This window comes from Hermetia illucens, chromosome 3, assembly GCF_905115235.1.
Source record: "Hermetia illucens chromosome 3, iHerIll2.2.curated.20191125, whole genome shotgun sequence".
NCBI lineage: Eukaryota > Metazoa > Arthropoda > Insecta > Diptera > Stratiomyidae > Hermetia > Hermetia illucens.
This window is the reverse complement of record NC_051851.1, coordinates 148,218,334-148,235,022: the sequence shown is the minus strand read 5'-3', so window position 1 is coordinate 148,235,022 and position 16,689 is coordinate 148,218,334. Positions and strand designations below refer to the sequence as shown.

General features: G+C 39.7%; 1 protein-coding gene across 1 annotated transcript in view; it reads right to left on the bottom strand.

The window, feature by feature from the left end:
• Nucleotides 1-16,431, bottom strand: part of LOC119651873 (fatty acid synthase) — a 57,809-nt gene extending 41,378 nt beyond the window's left edge. The window contains exons 1-3 of the mRNA XM_038055680.1: nucleotides 16,298-16,431; nucleotides 2,385-2,552; nucleotides 1,350-2,328 (exon numbers count right to left, since the gene is read on the bottom strand). The gene's annotated coding sequence lies outside the window, so the exon portion shown is untranslated. The remainder of the gene's footprint in view (nucleotides 1-1,349; nucleotides 2,329-2,384; nucleotides 2,553-16,297) is intronic.
• Between the last annotated feature and the right edge of the window lie 258 nt (nucleotides 16,432-16,689).

The window sequence follows — 16,689 nt, the reverse complement described above, 5'->3', positions numbered from 1 at the left end:
TTGTGCATACATGTTTCGTGAAGTACAGGTGAACTTGAATCTACATATCCACATATATTGTGGGGAATATAGAGAACGTAAAAATCTTTAATGCTACCACAAGCATTACCTCATTTGTAAACTCAATAATAAAAACGATGAACGGTTAATACATTTCTAGATAAGAATGAACGTGATTGAATAGAATGACTCGTTCAATGGAACCATATGCACGTAGCTCATTCAGCGCTAAATAACAACTTTGAGCGTAATAGAAAAAAATAGGCAGAAAGTTAATAAAAGATTTTCATTCATTTTCAAACTAATTAGTCACCATGATAAAATGTTTTCATTAGGGAATACGACTCGATGTCAGGCTCAGTTATTCTTAACCGAGATAAGTATTTCGGAAAAGTGAATGAAATATATCAATCAATGGAAAATTACGTACATATTTACAGTGATAACTGGCTACCCGTATCTAAAAGTTAGCCTGAGGAAGTCTAGAAATCAAAGCAATTGGCACTCTACGAAGAATTAAGATACGACACATGTTAAGTGTTTATCATAATTCGAGAGTTTTCTTGATGTCAATTAAATTCCAACATTCCACTATATGAAAACATTGTACACATTCGTAGCTAATGAGCGAATCACTACTCAAATACATTACACCCCGCAATAGCAACAAGAAAGACAACAACTCTACCCCTTATACTATGTATGAAGACAAATTAAGTGCCACAGGATTGATGATTGAATGCACGCTTCAGAGAATCCTTACAATTGTATGTGCTGTGATTTAATTGCTTCATTTAATTTGATATGCCACCAATATCGATAGTTCCAAGCTAAAGTGGAATAATTTATTCTTGCAGTTTATGCAATATTTAAACATTGAGTTTGGTTGAAAATGAATGAGTTTGACTTCAATGAATAAACATTGACTAATTTGTTAGTTTTCCATTGAATATTTAGTTTGAAGCTCGATTAACAGTGAATGGGATGCGAATGCATTATAGCACGCGCGGTTTTTAAACTATCAGCACTCAATGAACGGAATTTTCAATAGACCGACTACTACACTATCGAAATAAGCACTCAAATAATTCATTGCCCAACGTTGCACAGTCTTCTCTACAAAAAGTTGCAGTTCACTAAATAACTGGAACTTTTTGTAGTATTTGCAAAATCTTTCACTTTTCCAAAGCGTCTATCTACTCCATTCCATTCTTTTACTTTACTAATTCTCACACCATGGATTTTGCTGAATAGAAGACACAATCGAATACATTAAAAACTAATTAAACGTTCCCCTACTTCGGAAAGAACTTCGAAAAAAAAAGTGACTAATTGTTGAAAGAAATTACCTTTCACTGATGCTGCTTTATTTTTCTTCTCCAACTCTGTTGATATATTAATCCTTTGAGATATTTTAATATTCGACTCCGAAACTCTTGAGGAAATTTTTTCACACTACACTTGCCGAATTCTCAAGTTCTTCCCAACGAACTGTATACGCCGACGATTCGAATTAAGAATGAGCAGATTCACTCCAGATGGATAGAACTACTCAGTGTGGAAGTCAAGTAACGACTAACGAATGCTATAGAATCACGGAAGTTTCTTGTAATTGCAATCACCACACTTTTTATTATATACTCGTGTAATCTCCCTTTTGAATCAACTCTCAATGGAATATAAGTTTTATTGGATGGTATATGCGATTATGTAGCCGATTTCACTAAAAGCCACCACTATCGAGGAAAACTACAATTGTCTTTGGAAAGAGTTCTTTCTTCTCACTTTTTTTTCTGTCTAACTGTCTTCCGCTTAATTCCTGAATTTATTCAATGGAATAGAATGGAAAGAAGATCCGACTCGGTCGGAGTGTAGATGGAGACTAATATTCAGTTGCTTCGAACTGTAGTATTTTATGAATTTAGGGGAGAAGTAGGGTTCCAATGAGCCTGTACTCAAAAGTGTGGCGCGATAGTGTGGCGTTGTGCACAGGGTGCAAAAAAAATAATCGCTATTAGTATTGAATGCCCCCGAAATGTCTATGTATGTTCTGTCTGTCCTGCTGCCTGACTTTCGCGATTTAAGAGCGTGTATTGCTGGGCCAAGATAATTTTTTTTTGCTTTCGTTGTAAAATGTTAGGATGATAAGAGAGAATTTGTCAGCTCTTCAACGTTGTGTTAGATAGTTGCTATCATCGAGCATTCAATGCCTCATGGATTGCAATTCGAATTTTTTGTATAGATTTCCTTTATCAAATATTTTGTACTGATTAGAACAGCAGACTTGGCATTCAAATTGGAAATTACAGTTGCCGAACCATTGACAACCTGGAAATATTAATAATTAGAATTCTACATGTGCTTATGTAAACGAATGGTGAGACCTTGAGAAGTTCGATGGATGATTCGCTGCTGGCTGTATTATCCTTTTATTATCTGCACTTGAATAGGTCTTTGATTTGGAATGTAATCCACTGGTGATCGCTAAAGAAATTTTACACCGTTGGCGATTCAACACGGCTAGGTTTTCTCACTTTCAATGTTTGGTTCACCTAAAATATATAAAATTGAAACAAATGTCAATGACTAAGAAACTAGAATTCATATTATATGTTGGTTGAGATTTGAAGGATAGTGAATTTAGCGAAAAAGCTCCTTTGGAAATTAAAGACTTGTTTATTTTCGAGGCAGCACTATCAAGTGAAGCTTCCAAACACGATCTTCATTAGGTCAATTACTGATTTTAAAATAAAATAGAAATATTTTATGACCTGAAGTTTTTCCACATCTGGATGGATCTGGAATAAAAGGCAAGCATGCGAAAACTTGGCGGTCAAAAGGGAGTATAGGTCCCGGGGCGAAACATGGATTGGTATCCACGATGAAACATAATACCCGGGAAACGTCTGCTGAACCAATACAAACTACTCTACTATTAATACCTTCACGTAAAAAATCGCTGGGAGTTCTTCCTTAATGAAAAATTGCAGATAGAGAAGGATGAAGGCGAGTCTCCCGCACCTAAAAATAGGACAAATTGTACCAACTCGTCCTTCAGTTTGGGGGATGGATAGGGCTCTGCACAGAAAACCGACGTTACGAAGTCACAAAAGAAGCCTCGGACAGAGTGGATTTTACAACGAAAACGGAACAACAATTTGCGCATTTTCTCATGGAACGTGCGGTCCCTGTATAGTCCGAATGCTGCTCAGCAGCTAGCCGATACCCTGTCTCAACATAAGACTTATGTAAGAGCGTTGCAAGAGATGCGTTTGACTGGCCAGTCCAGCCTTGGAGAACAGCCTCTACACAGTATATTATTGCGGCCATCCAGTAAACCATGTGCTCAGAATAGGTTTCCTAGTCAGCCCGAAAGTGAAACCTGCTCTTATCTGCTTTGAAAACTTAAGCGAAAGGCTATGCACTCTGCGCTTACGAGGCAAATTTAGAAATTTAAGTCTCATTAATGTTCACGGCCTTACAGAGGAGACTGCAGAATCGGAGAAGCATAGACAGCTGAGCGAACCCTCGAAGCCTGTTCCAAGTATGGTATCAAAATCACACTTGGAGATTTTCACAGTCAAATAAGGACGGAGTCCGTATTCAGGCGAAACTGCGGAATACTCAGTTAGCAGCATCGGACGAAATTGTTATTGGAAGTACCTGGTTTGGGCGCGAAAGCGTCCTCTCCAGACAGGTCCACTTCCGTGTTAATTGAAGGCCGCCACTTCTCAGCCTCCTCTCCCTTCCCTCTGACAAACAAGTGAGAGCTAACACTGAAGCCATCCACAACACAGTCCTCCGTAACACCTATAAAGGAGAAATAGAAGAAGCAATAATGGCAGTTAACAGATGCCCTGGAGCTGAAGCATCAACAAAGAGGAAAATTTTATTTCCGGCAGGATGGGCATATTGGAGCGATGGGTCGAGAACCTTGATGAATTCCTCAATAACCAAAGTATTGGCGAGTTGGAGACAGTGAATCAATACCTGTGCCAGGCCAGATAAAAGCAGCAGGATCACTCTTGAGACCATTCAACATCAACAACGGTGTAGGACAAGGGGATGCCCTATCATGCGTCCTCTTTAACATGGCCCTGGAAAAAATGATCCGTGATGCAGATGTTAATACATGAGCCACCATCCTCTTCAAGTCCACCCAACTGCTGGCCTACGCTGGCGATATTGACATTATGGGAGGAACAACCCGAGATGTACAGTCTACCTTTAACCAGATCCAACAGGCAGCGCGAGATCTTGCGCTGCACATTAATGAAGGCAAGACGAAGCGTCAAAAACCAAAGAACCACTAACATCGAATCGCACTGGCCAACCGAGAACAATAAGGATAGGAGACTACAGGCCAGTTGTTGCGCCATTGATGATAATGTGAAAGCTTGAAGGCAAATATTTCTTCCAATTTTTCCATTGTGTTGTGTGATTGGATGAAAAAAATTATAGGTGGCCAATTCGAAAAACTGTTGGAAACGTGCCCCAAAGACTGGATCGTATTTTGGCATGACAAAGGGTTTTTTTTTCAAACAGGTAGACCAGTAAATGTGGAAGGATAGAAAATATCGATGTAGAGACAAGCAAATACCAAAGCAAACGGCGACCAAAATAAAGGCAGGTCGTCAAGTTCCTTTGGAAAGTTAATGTCATAGGATTAAGGCGAACCAGAATTGATAAGACTGACTTGGTTGACCCTGACCAATGTGAAATGCCAGATAAAAGCAGTAAGATCACTCTAGAGACCATTTATAAATTTGACAAACATATTCAAGTCGAAATACAAAGCACCTTTAAAAAATCGAATGCTTTTTTATTAATTTTTTTTTTATACAATCGTTGATTTTTAATTGGCCAACGACTGGAAAACGTTTTCGGGCGGCTAAGTCTCGCAGCTGTTTGGGAAGGAGAAGTTACGTTGGGAACCATTCGAGGCCCATTTCAAAAAGTGCAAATGCCTCTGCCGGCGAAGGTTTGTTCGGTGCATCAACTCTTCCGTCGCTTCTGCTGTCGTCATTGTGCTCTAAAATTTGATACACAGAATCTTTAGATTCGTGGTTTAACCAATCCACTGCATCGTCCATGAATCCTGGAATACTACCGAATAAGTCAATGAATTTGTCGAGATCGTCTTCTTTCAAGTTAATACGCTCTTCCTCAATTTCCGGCTCTTCAGGAAGGGTCCACAATTTCTTCCAAGCATTTCGTAGACTGTCTTCAGTCAAAGAATCCCAAACATCGACTATCATATAGCAGCAGTGCTTCAAGTTTAGTGCGTTTGAGAATGCAAAGACGCTATTTCGGTGCCATCGTCGAACAGAATTCATCTTAGAACTTGCTTCCGGTACATTCTTTTCAGTTTTTTAATGACACTTTAGTTCATAGGTTGTATTAAAAATCTAACGTTTGTGGGGAGATGCATCACTTGAATGTCCGAAACTTTCCAGTGGTACTCCTAGGGCGGTTTTTCGGTCAATTCCAAAAAATGGTAATATATGAATTTGGTTTGATTTATTTGAGCAGATATCGGAATAGGACATGTTTGTGAAGCCTAAATTTCATGCAAGCGCGTCCCTTTGAACCCCATGTAAATTGATGCCACTCACCGTATGCGTGGGATTTGGAGAGAAGTATGTTTGACGGACAGTAAACCAACCTTAATATGGTTTTCTTTTACATAGAACCCTAAAAAGATTGCGGGTGGGTCCAAAAAAATATCGAAAACGATTGGAACAAAGTTATTTTCACAGAAGAGTCGTCTTTATGATATCAAACATTTTGCGAAGGTCCTTTTTTATGAATGCCTCTCGGCGTAAGGTTCTGGTGAGTGTATTTGTGTCACTCAAATTTGGGACGCAGAATAGATGGTACAATGACATAAATCTGATCAAAGTTTGCTGGAAAGCTGTAAAGCAAAAACAATCGAAATTGGCTTCTTAAAGTAGACAATGACCCCGATCAAGATAGCTAACTTTACCTGCAATAGATAGAAGAAAATGGGACCAGTTTTAGTCACCAAGGGCGTGACATTTAACGTCAAGAGCCATACATACTGCTCTATCAAGACGATCACAGGCAACTGCTCTAAAAGTGGGATGATCGCCTCACATAGCACGACTTCCATTTGGATCTGAATATATAATAGTTTTTAACAATGGACCCCAATAAAATAGGTACTATCACTCTCGGAGACGGTAGCCTATAATTTCTGCAATATACCGAAAATTAGACGACGATATCTTGAGAATGGAAAAACATGGAAAACCAAATAATCAAAAGAAGAGAGCCCAAAATACAAATTCTGATTCGAAGCAGCAAATTCAGACACATCATAGGAAATAAAAAAAATCTGCAAAGACAAGCAAATGATGGCTTAGGCTGAAGGAACAGCGATAGGAAACAACCCACGAATACCGTGTGGGAAAGTACGAATAGTGACAAAAAAGGGCCTACGACGCATCCTGTTCATATACAATTTAGATAGACGGCTTCTGACTACATTCCACGAAGTATTCCAGCACATTTTCCGGGTCGCATCGAGGAATTGCATAAATCGAATGCTTATACTTAAATCCGCTCGAGAATAGAACAAAACCTAGCGGATAGCCCACGAGAGAAAAGGAAGAGGTTGCATCGATCACTCAAACACTCTACGACTAAGCCTGATGAACCTCATGGTAAAAAAAAAACAGAATTTGAAGAGTTAGAAATAAGTCACAAAAATTGGTAATGCAGAATAGGTTCTGATGGGTAGGCTTTGCTGATGCCCTATACTCCGATCAGGAGCAAAATAAGAGAAACACGTAGCCTCCATCATGATTTATTACTGTATTACTTTTAATTAGAATACATTCCTTCATTTTGGTCATCTTGTTGTTCAGCTACAGTTTTACTTCGTTCGATTTATAATCTTCTAACTTTACCAAGGTTTTTTTCACGCTGAGGATGAAGCACAAAAAAATAATCTAATAGGCCTACGCCGTGACGCTTCTTAATTTGTAGAGTATCATACTCAAAAAATGAACAAAAATTTAGTTTCCTTTTAGTCATTATTATTAGCATCGACTATGTATTTCGACAGCTACTTGCTGCCTTCTTCCCCAGAAGATCAATTTTTTTTTGAGAGTTCAACATTTTTTTGCGACTTATCCTCAGGATAAAAAAAAACCGTGGTAAAGCTAGAATATTATAAAACGAACGAAGTGAAATTGCAGGTGAATAACAAGATGACCAAAATGAAGGAATGTATTCAATACTATTAAGTATCGTACCTTTGGTCATGGTAGGAAGTTCAATATTGCGTAATCCAGATCAAAACTAAGGAGCATAGTGCGAACTCGTTGTCTTACTATGTACTGACCCGAAATATTCAATCAGATTGGTTCTAAGTCCAACTGATACTGTGGACTCAGCCATGGTTCATATTTCGTAAAGGACCAGTTTTCTGTAGACGGCAAACTGAAGATTTTCCCTTATACTACGCTCCAAGCGTGAGGTGATGTCATAGATGCAGAGATTAACTATGTACAGAAATTCAACAAGGATACAAGGTAGTTCTACCCTCCCAGGATGTAGAAGTAAGCCTACAGTCCTTTCCTGGCCTGTCCTACTCCTAGTCATGCAAAGGTAATCTTGAGGACCTTAATAAATTCATTAACACGACCAGCTTCATTACGTTTTGTAAAAGCTTCAATGCACTAAGAGGCAAGATTTCGAAATTCCCATTACCATTCCGACTGGGAATTGCACAGTAAACCCTTCTTCAATTTCAATCTACCAATGTCATTTGATGCTCAAGTGGGTGGAGGCCTCCTTTACTTCAGCGACTCTGGTTCTAGTTCGGCACTTCACTTAATATGGCCCCATTTCTTTCCTGCTAACACGCTCATAGGTGGACATATGAAATGAGCAATATCTTTAGAATTTATCTAAACTTTGAACACATTTTCTAGAACGTCGCTTTGTATGTTAAGAAGTTTTTCATTCTTTATTAACCTGTAAATCTCCACTGGATTTTATTTTTAGTTTTGAATCCACGTCAATTGCAAAATACTTAGCCTAGAAAACCAGCAGAATCTGTCATCATATATCCGAAAAAGTTTTATTATATTTTTTTTATTGACCTTGAGAAAATCAGACAAATTTGACCTGGACTCCAAGACTACGAATATATTAGTTTCAAACTACCGTTAGAATCCCCAACCGATAGGAACATTCCTTGGACTATTAAAATCACCTCGTCCGTTAAGCCCCTGACAGTTTCGATAAAACGGCTCTCAAAAAAATATAATTGGCCTACCTTGACCTTAAGAATAGGAACTATACACGGCCTTCAAACATGTTCGCTACATAATGACTCTTGGATTAACAAATTCAAAGCTGATCACGCGCTCGATGCGATTTCATACCCATCACTCATGCGTTTGAAACAAAATGAGATGATTACAGTTCCTTTGAAAACTCTCGTGATTAAATCATGCTTAAGTTAATGGCAGCGAATACTTTAAGGCATGTGCGATAGAAAAGGAGGCCCTATATCAACACTAAATAGATGTTCTGGAAGTGGCTCGTTGTTTTCTTCAAAACAAGTTCACATTTAACTCAAGATCAATCATTAGAATACAAATTCAGTAAAAATGTAAGCCTCTGTGCTGCTGTGATCGCTGTCATTCGAATTCCATGAAGGATAGAACAAGATTATGATCCCGATGCGTATCATCTGTAACGATCGCAAATTTTTCGTCTTCATGACACTTAGTTAAATATAACAATTTGTTATGCTGTAGGATAATGGTAGTTAATAATAGTTCAATAATCAAGTTTGCGAACTAGAGGAATCAGTTGAAAGTTATTGATGGAGATCGGAGCTCCACTCTAAATTCATCGAAAGGGAAACTAATACAATTGTTTTCCGTTAAATGAGAGCCGCTGTTAGAAGGGATCAGTGGTAAAATCCTTAACCCAGAGAGCATGAAGATCAACAGAGACCTCGCTTTTTATATGTTATATTAGTCCTTGGCTTGGTGCTGATAACGCCGCTTAGTTGTACAAATAGATTCGCTTGGTGCGCTTCCGCCAGTTCTCTTGCAGGAATGATGTGTACTTTCACTTAGAAAATTGTTTTTTCGACGAGTTGGAACAGTATCATCCTCTCGATTGTGTGCCCGGAACCAACCATAGTTTCGATCGTAAATGATTGTATTTTTGTCCTGCTGCTGAGTTGACTGATATCCTATATCTATTACAGTACAGATATGTTTGTTACCAATGAATCACAACCTTCTGTAGCGAAAGTTGCCTCCTAAACACTAATGCATTCAGACATCAATCAACTTTTAAGAGACCCAAGTTTACAATCAACCGAAATGATATCTGACCAGGAATTTCCGGCGGTACATCGTAGATAGCAATTGGCAGCGGCTTGCCAGTTAGTTACGCAGTCAACATTTAAAGATCCCGAATATAAAACAGTTGATTTTTGTCGCTAAGATGTTCGCGAAGCTTCTCATGCATATAAGTGGGCATATAAATGCTCAGAACGACCCCTTTTTTAAGGTTTTGTGTGAAAAAAAAAAACCTTATTAAAATCGATTCATTGTTTGTCTGTCAATCGGTCACGCCCGATTTACTCGGAAACGGCTGAACCGATTGTCATGAAATTTGGTGAGAATATAGTCTGTGTGCCCATTTACATGCAGCGTAGCGTCATTTTGTGTTAAGTTTGAAGGGAGGCTCCCCATACATGCGAAAGGGGGGGGTTATTTTTTATGGTCATGTGGGGTGTCAAATGAAGCGCTCGAATAGTACGAAACAGGTCTTATTTCTAATATTGGGTAAAACATAGGGGAGATAGGAATCAAAATGTGTGCCCCAGAAAGTGAAACACGTCTCGTTCGCAGAACCTATCCAACCGAAAAATCTGAAAAAATCACAGTGATGCATGTATATGAAATCTAGGTCTCAAAATACGTCCCGTTTCAATATCTACACAAATGAAGTTAATAATAGTATATTATCATGTTTTAGAAATTGACCGCAAACCCCTTTAGGTTCATCCCAGAAATACAAAATTTGGCGGCATAGGCGATAATATAGTTATTTGCATATCAGTATCAGTTACTCGAAGAAGACATGTGCGGATAGTAACCAATATAATAGACATGTATATACCAGTGATTTTTAATTTACGTACGTGCTTTTATGCACGGAGTAAAGTGGAAATGCGTGAAGATACCTTAGATCAATTTATCCATACGGTAGACAATGTTTATTTCAGATGATCACAGTATTTATGTCGTCGATATGCATGTGTATATGTGTATCTTAGAGTTTAGAAAAATATTGCGGAATATTTTGTATGCTTTGCTATGTACGAATGGAAAATCGTGCATAAAGAATTGCTCACATAAGATGAACACAAAACATTTAACCTGAAGCGTTGAGCTTCCGGTATTCCAACTTGTTTAAAGATCCCAATAAAAATCGTTCTTTTTCATTTCTTCTGTAACGGCTATTTTTCGAGGTTTCGCAAGGACCTGTTGCCGGTCCAACCCCATATAATATTTACTCGAGTAACGCCCTGACCTCCTGAAACTTAATGCCAACAAGGCAGTTGAAGCCATTCAGAAGTGGTTGATAGATCTCTGCAAATACTACCAATGCCTTGGTAACAAAATCAACTAGGCAAAAACCCAAGCCTGCATGAATGTAAAAATAAGAGAACTAAGACCGAATTGCAAAAAAACCACTTGCATTCAAGATTTAGATCTTATAGAAATAAAAGCATTTATAGGTTTTATAAAAATATAAAATATAAAAAAATAAAAAAAATATAAAAATGTAAAAACACGGCAATCTTCAAGAAAAAACACGAAGATTATTCGTCTCGGTATAATACTGACGGTTTGAGAAAGAAATATATCACTGTATCATGAACAAAAATAGGTTTGAAGTATTTTTGAAAACCTTACGTTTCGATGATGCAGCAATGTTGCTCGGGTTGCTCGTCGAGAAACTCATGCACCTGCGCCTATTGCTGACCTCTTTGAATCTTTCTTGCATTTCGTGGAAGATGCAGATTCAAAATGTACATGCCAAAGAAATCACCTTCCCAGTAATGCTTATACATATCTAGGCATAGAGTCTGATGAATTGAGTTTATCTGAAAAAGCCCACTCAACCTTGCGTCTTATTCCTTCAATACAAAATTCTCAGAGAAATGTTACCACCGACAATTGGTATACTTCTGTTGAGCTGCTTGAATGTTTGAAAAAGAAACAACTAACAGACGTTGGAAACATAGGGAGAATCAAAAAGAAATTCCCCCAGAATTGATTCAGTGATTGAAAGGCTCTACAATCTCATCATATGTGCCAAATCAAAATAAAACAGATGCCGATGAAGAAACCGGAGATGATATTATTATATAACCAAACCAAAATTCGAGTGGATGTACTAGACCAACTCCGCAGGTGGTCGCACTCATAGATGGCTTTAGCAATATTCTACCGACTAGACATTTCTGCCTCAAGTTGCTATATTGTAAACCTATTTGTCCAGACCCAAAGACAAAAGATTGAAAGCAGATTCAAATTTTTGAGGAAATTTTCTGAAAAGCTACGCATCCTCCAGAGCAACGTGATTACTCTAGTAGCTGTCCCATGCAACAGCAGCGATTGACGGTTCGTAAAAACTGTTCCATTTGACAATACCCAACGAAACGCAAAACACAATACATGTGTTTCGAATGCAAGGCGCCAATTTGCCTTGAATGCTCAAAGAAGCTCGAAAAGTCTCGATTAGTATTTTTCAATGTTAGCCTCAGTTCCGATATTTAATACAGAACAGAGGACTGGAAAACGGCCATTCCTTTCACGGACCTATTCTTAGACTGCGAAATAGCCTCCATAGCAATATCTGTTCAAATACAGTTAAAAATAGTATATTTCTCTAATTTTTAGTAATTGACTCTACAATCGCCCATAAGCTTGATTTTGAAGTCAACTTAGAATCATAAAATTTTGCAGTAATATAAGCTATAATAAAGCAGGATCCTATCAAGATTGGTGAAAATCGTGCTATTATTATTATATTAACAAACTTATAATGATAATAATCGTTGGCACAACAATCCATATTGGATCAGGGCCTTGGAGTGTGTTACAGCATTCCATTCAAGAACACTACAGGACACTGTAACAGACAATGTAATCAGCATTGCGCTCGCCCGAGATTATTACCATGATTTGACTCAGGTACCCATTCGCAGCTGAGTCGACTGGTATCCGACATCCAGTCACGATAACAAATTACTCTACCACCAGTGAGATTTGAGCCGTGACCTTCGGCTACGATGGCGCTCTAACCACTTGAGCCATTCGGACACTATTAACAAAGTTATTTGTATATACAGCTCCGGTTTCCCGACTTATTTTCTAATAAAGAGTTTAATAATGATTTAAACCGAATTTTAATTAAAAACAATACCCTTCTTTAAGATTTTTAACAATTACTACTTTTGCTTTGTGGTCCTACAGACCTATTACAGCTGGTTAAGGGTTAAACGTCTTCTAGAACACGTTCTCAACCTTAGTTCGTTTAATTTACTGGAGGGAGCCGCAGCTCCGAGCACTCAGGCCATTGTTAGACCCATTGTACTACCCCCGTAAATCGCCTATTCAATGGCTTCCCGCCTACGGCGTTCGCAGGCTTAAGCGAATCTGAGAACATTCTCCAGAAGCAGAGAATGTGCAGATTATTCATTGAAGAAAACCTTGCCAAGGTGTCTTCGTCTGAGATCTGAGAAGGCCGGGCAGCTGTATAAAAAGTGGAGGGCCCTCTCTTCTTGCTTTTCACATTGATTGCACATAGCCGAAACCACCACCCCAATATTTTCCATATGGTAGTTTAAGGAGCAGTGTCCCGTTAAAAGCCCTACTAGGATTTTCATGCCTCACTTCTTAAGGGACAACAAAAATGCCGCTCTAGTGACCCTAGGCTGTTTCACAAGGCTTTTCGCCTGCCGACAAGAGTCCAAACTTTTCCACTCGGCTGCGTGAATCTTTGCAATTTTACCCTTCGGGGTAGATTTGACAGTGGATGGCCGGATTCCAAAAGCTGGTTCTGGCCCCACCATTGTGGATCTAGACCCTCGGCGAGCCCATCTGTCAGCCTCCTCATTACCAGCGATGTTAGAGTGCCCCGGCACCCACATCAGGAATGTTTCGTTCAGTCGGCCAAGTTTCAGCAGCACCTGATGACAACTCCACACCAACTCGCTTGATATGTCGTTGCTGTTTAATGCTGATAATGCTATCCGATTGTCGGAACAGATTGAAATGGTGCAAGCCCCCATTTTCGTCGCAGATATTCTTCTGCAGGCAATTAAATGGCAAATATCTCTTTTCTTGCCAGTTCTATAATCGGATTTCCCTGCGCCCGATCCGCCCCGCATGGCTGACCCGTCGGTGAAGATTACTAAGTCTGTAATGTGAAAAGACTCATGGCCATTTGTTGGCCATTCTTCTCTTTCGGTGATTACGACAGTGACTGTCTTTTCAAAGACGAACCTGGAAACCACATGATCGGTCGGCATCAAAGCTACCGGATGCTTGTCAGGGAATTTCCAGATATATGCATGACCGTGTGATTGGCCGCCTTTCCACACTCCAATGGTATCGAGTCTATATGCGTAATTGGCTGCTTTCCGTTTCACCTCCAAGTGAATGGGAGGTAAATTTAGAAATGGGTTTTATTATGGATATATACATCCAGTGTATCCGTTTTAGTCAAAGTCCCCAGATCCTACCTATCGCATTCCTACAGCACCAGAGCAATCTGCAAGATTTCTGATATTGTTCTTGGATATGCTGCTTCCACGTTAACCTGGAGTCGAAATGTACTCCTAAATACTTGACAGTTTGTGCCAGTTGGATTTCTGCCCTTGCTAAGGGGGGTAGCGTATAGCTTTCCCAGCTGGCATTTCTAGTGAACATAACTAGTCTAGTCTTCCTAGCGTTCACCGTGAGTCCACTGCGGAGGCACCAACTGTGGATTTCATGCAGAGTTGCATTCAAGCGGTCACATACTGTGTCCGCAAACTTGACGGTAATAATTACGGCTAGGTCGTCCGCAAATGCTTGCGCGAAGACTTTTTTGTCCTCCAGGAGCCACAGAAGGGTATCCATTACCAAGAGCCATAACAGTGGAGGCAGCCCCTAAGACATCTTGGTTCAATATACTTCTGACCGATCGATATGTGGATTTCACTCTATCATGTGAAGGATCCAACTGATTAGCAGCGGTTCGGTTCCATGCTGTCTTGCCGCGAATGAGGCATAACTGAAGTCACCTTCGATATCCATAAATGCGCCTAAGGCGTATTCTTTTCAGCTCATGGAGTACTGTCTCCGTGGAGTTCAGCGGTTCATGTGTAAAGGGATTTGTGGATCTCTTATGTAAGAATAATTAGGTGTTCGATGGTTTCATTAGCACAAACTTCTGGTGTATATTATTAAATAAATCAGACTACTCACTTTAATATGATACTGACATCCTGTGTATATGTGTCTTGTGCGTTCGAGAGAAGAATCCTCCGAAGAATTTTTGGCCCCCTACATGAGGATGGACGATTCCGTAGCCTACATAACAACGAAATCTATGAGCGATACTATGACCGTTAGCTTGTGGATAAAATCCGGCTCAATAGGTTACGGTGGGCGGGTCACTTAATCCGTATGGATGAGGATGATCCATCCCGGAAAGTCTATAAGGGCAATATCTATGGTAGAAAAAGAAGACGGTGCAGACCTTGCCTAAGATGGAGCGATTGCGTAGGTCAGGACGCCAGACAGTTTTTAGGGATATCGAATTCGTAGACCTCGGCCCAAAATCGGGATGTCTGGAGTTCCTTATTAAGGCAGGCCTAGACCGGATACCTGTTGATGATGATGATAATAATACTAGGATTTCCACCACTCTGTATTGTGCTTTTCATTATTGCGTTTCTATCATGAACTGATTTTTCGATTGAGTTTTCCTTGGTGTGCTGGATCAAAGGGTTCAACACACTATGATTAAATGAGGACGAACATTCACCATCGATATGGCGAAGAGTTGTGAGAGAAACACCTTCGATGGTATAGTTGTTATCCGCACTGATAATGGCTCGCTAGCTAAAATTGAAAATCCAAGTCGTTAGGATACAACCCAAAGGCCACTCAAGAAAGCTCTGCTCCACAAGAATCAAGTTTACGACAGAAGGAGATGATGGAAACAATATAGACGAGTTGACCACACGGGAATGGAAAATGGCCAAAGAAAAAGAATATTATTCGATTGCTGTTTTCCTTGTTCATATATCGGGAATAAAAGAAGTATATTTTTCTAATGGTGCAAAGTATAGAAGTCGACACCATTACCTGAGTGTCATACTAGCATGAAGCGAAATAGACTTCACGATTGAATTGAATCCTTATATAGCTCGGCCACAAGGGACACATCAGCCTGATGTCCCCTGGTTTCAATTGCGCGGTGGCCTTTGATTTTTCTACAAAAATAATCTTGGGAACAACCTAAATTGAAGTCAAATTGAAGATAAATGTTACAATGGAATTCAAGCAGTAGTGTCTGTTCCATGTACCCCAAACCTTAGGAGTTTGCATTTAGTGGATACGTTTCAAAGATACCAAAGTTCATGATACCCCAGTGAGGGCGCATAGAATTAATACCTAGTCGGCATCAAGAGCATACTGTTCATACTCTGTATAATGCCATATTGTTAGTTATTTTAAGAGAATTTGCGTTTTTCATTAGGTTAGAAAGATATCCTTGAACCATTTCAAATTAACGTTCTATTTAGACAATCCGCACTTGCTTTTCTCCACACCGCATCACATGTCGAGCGCAATCCTCACTATTGTCCTGGCCATGTGATACTGTGCAAAACCAAATGTCATCACTTCCGTTTTGTTCGCGGTGTTTGCCCCCTGCCCCGCGTCATGACGACCGCACCTACATACGCACATCATACGATACCGACAAGGGGGTGCAAGTATCGATTTTGCCGTGAATGCCTTCCGCCAGCAAAAAGTGCCCTAACCGGCGTCAAATGAGTACACATTGAGGCTGGATTCCGGATCAAATTTGTTTAAACAATGCACAACCAAATTATCGTAAATTAAAGTCGCACATTCAAAACGCCCAAAGTGCCTTCATTTGGGGGTGCGAACTCCTCTGCAAACCCTCAGCCTAAAAAAAAGCAAAACCATCAGAATCAAACACTTCTTACGTGGATTTGATATTCTGCAATTAACTGCGGAGTTTCTTGGTGATGACACTTGGCATTTACTAGGATTTGAATCGTTAGAATCTTTAAGATATTTGCTAACGTGCACCGGAGAACTCCTAAACACTCGCTAGACTCACTCGATATCAGAATGAAACTGGGAGAGTTGGGCGAATTGAACGGGCAGTTCGCCGCGTGAGATAAAATTGCCCTCGCGTGTTGCACTTCGTGAGCTTTCGCTCTCCAAAGGGACCGTTTTGTGTTCATTTGATGGAGGGTTGTTGTGATATAGTGGAATTGTGTTGGGAATTTTTGAGGGGGTGTTTTAAGGATAACTTATATGATGCATTTGCATATGCCGAACTCAGCTGATGAGCACATGGCGGAGGAATATT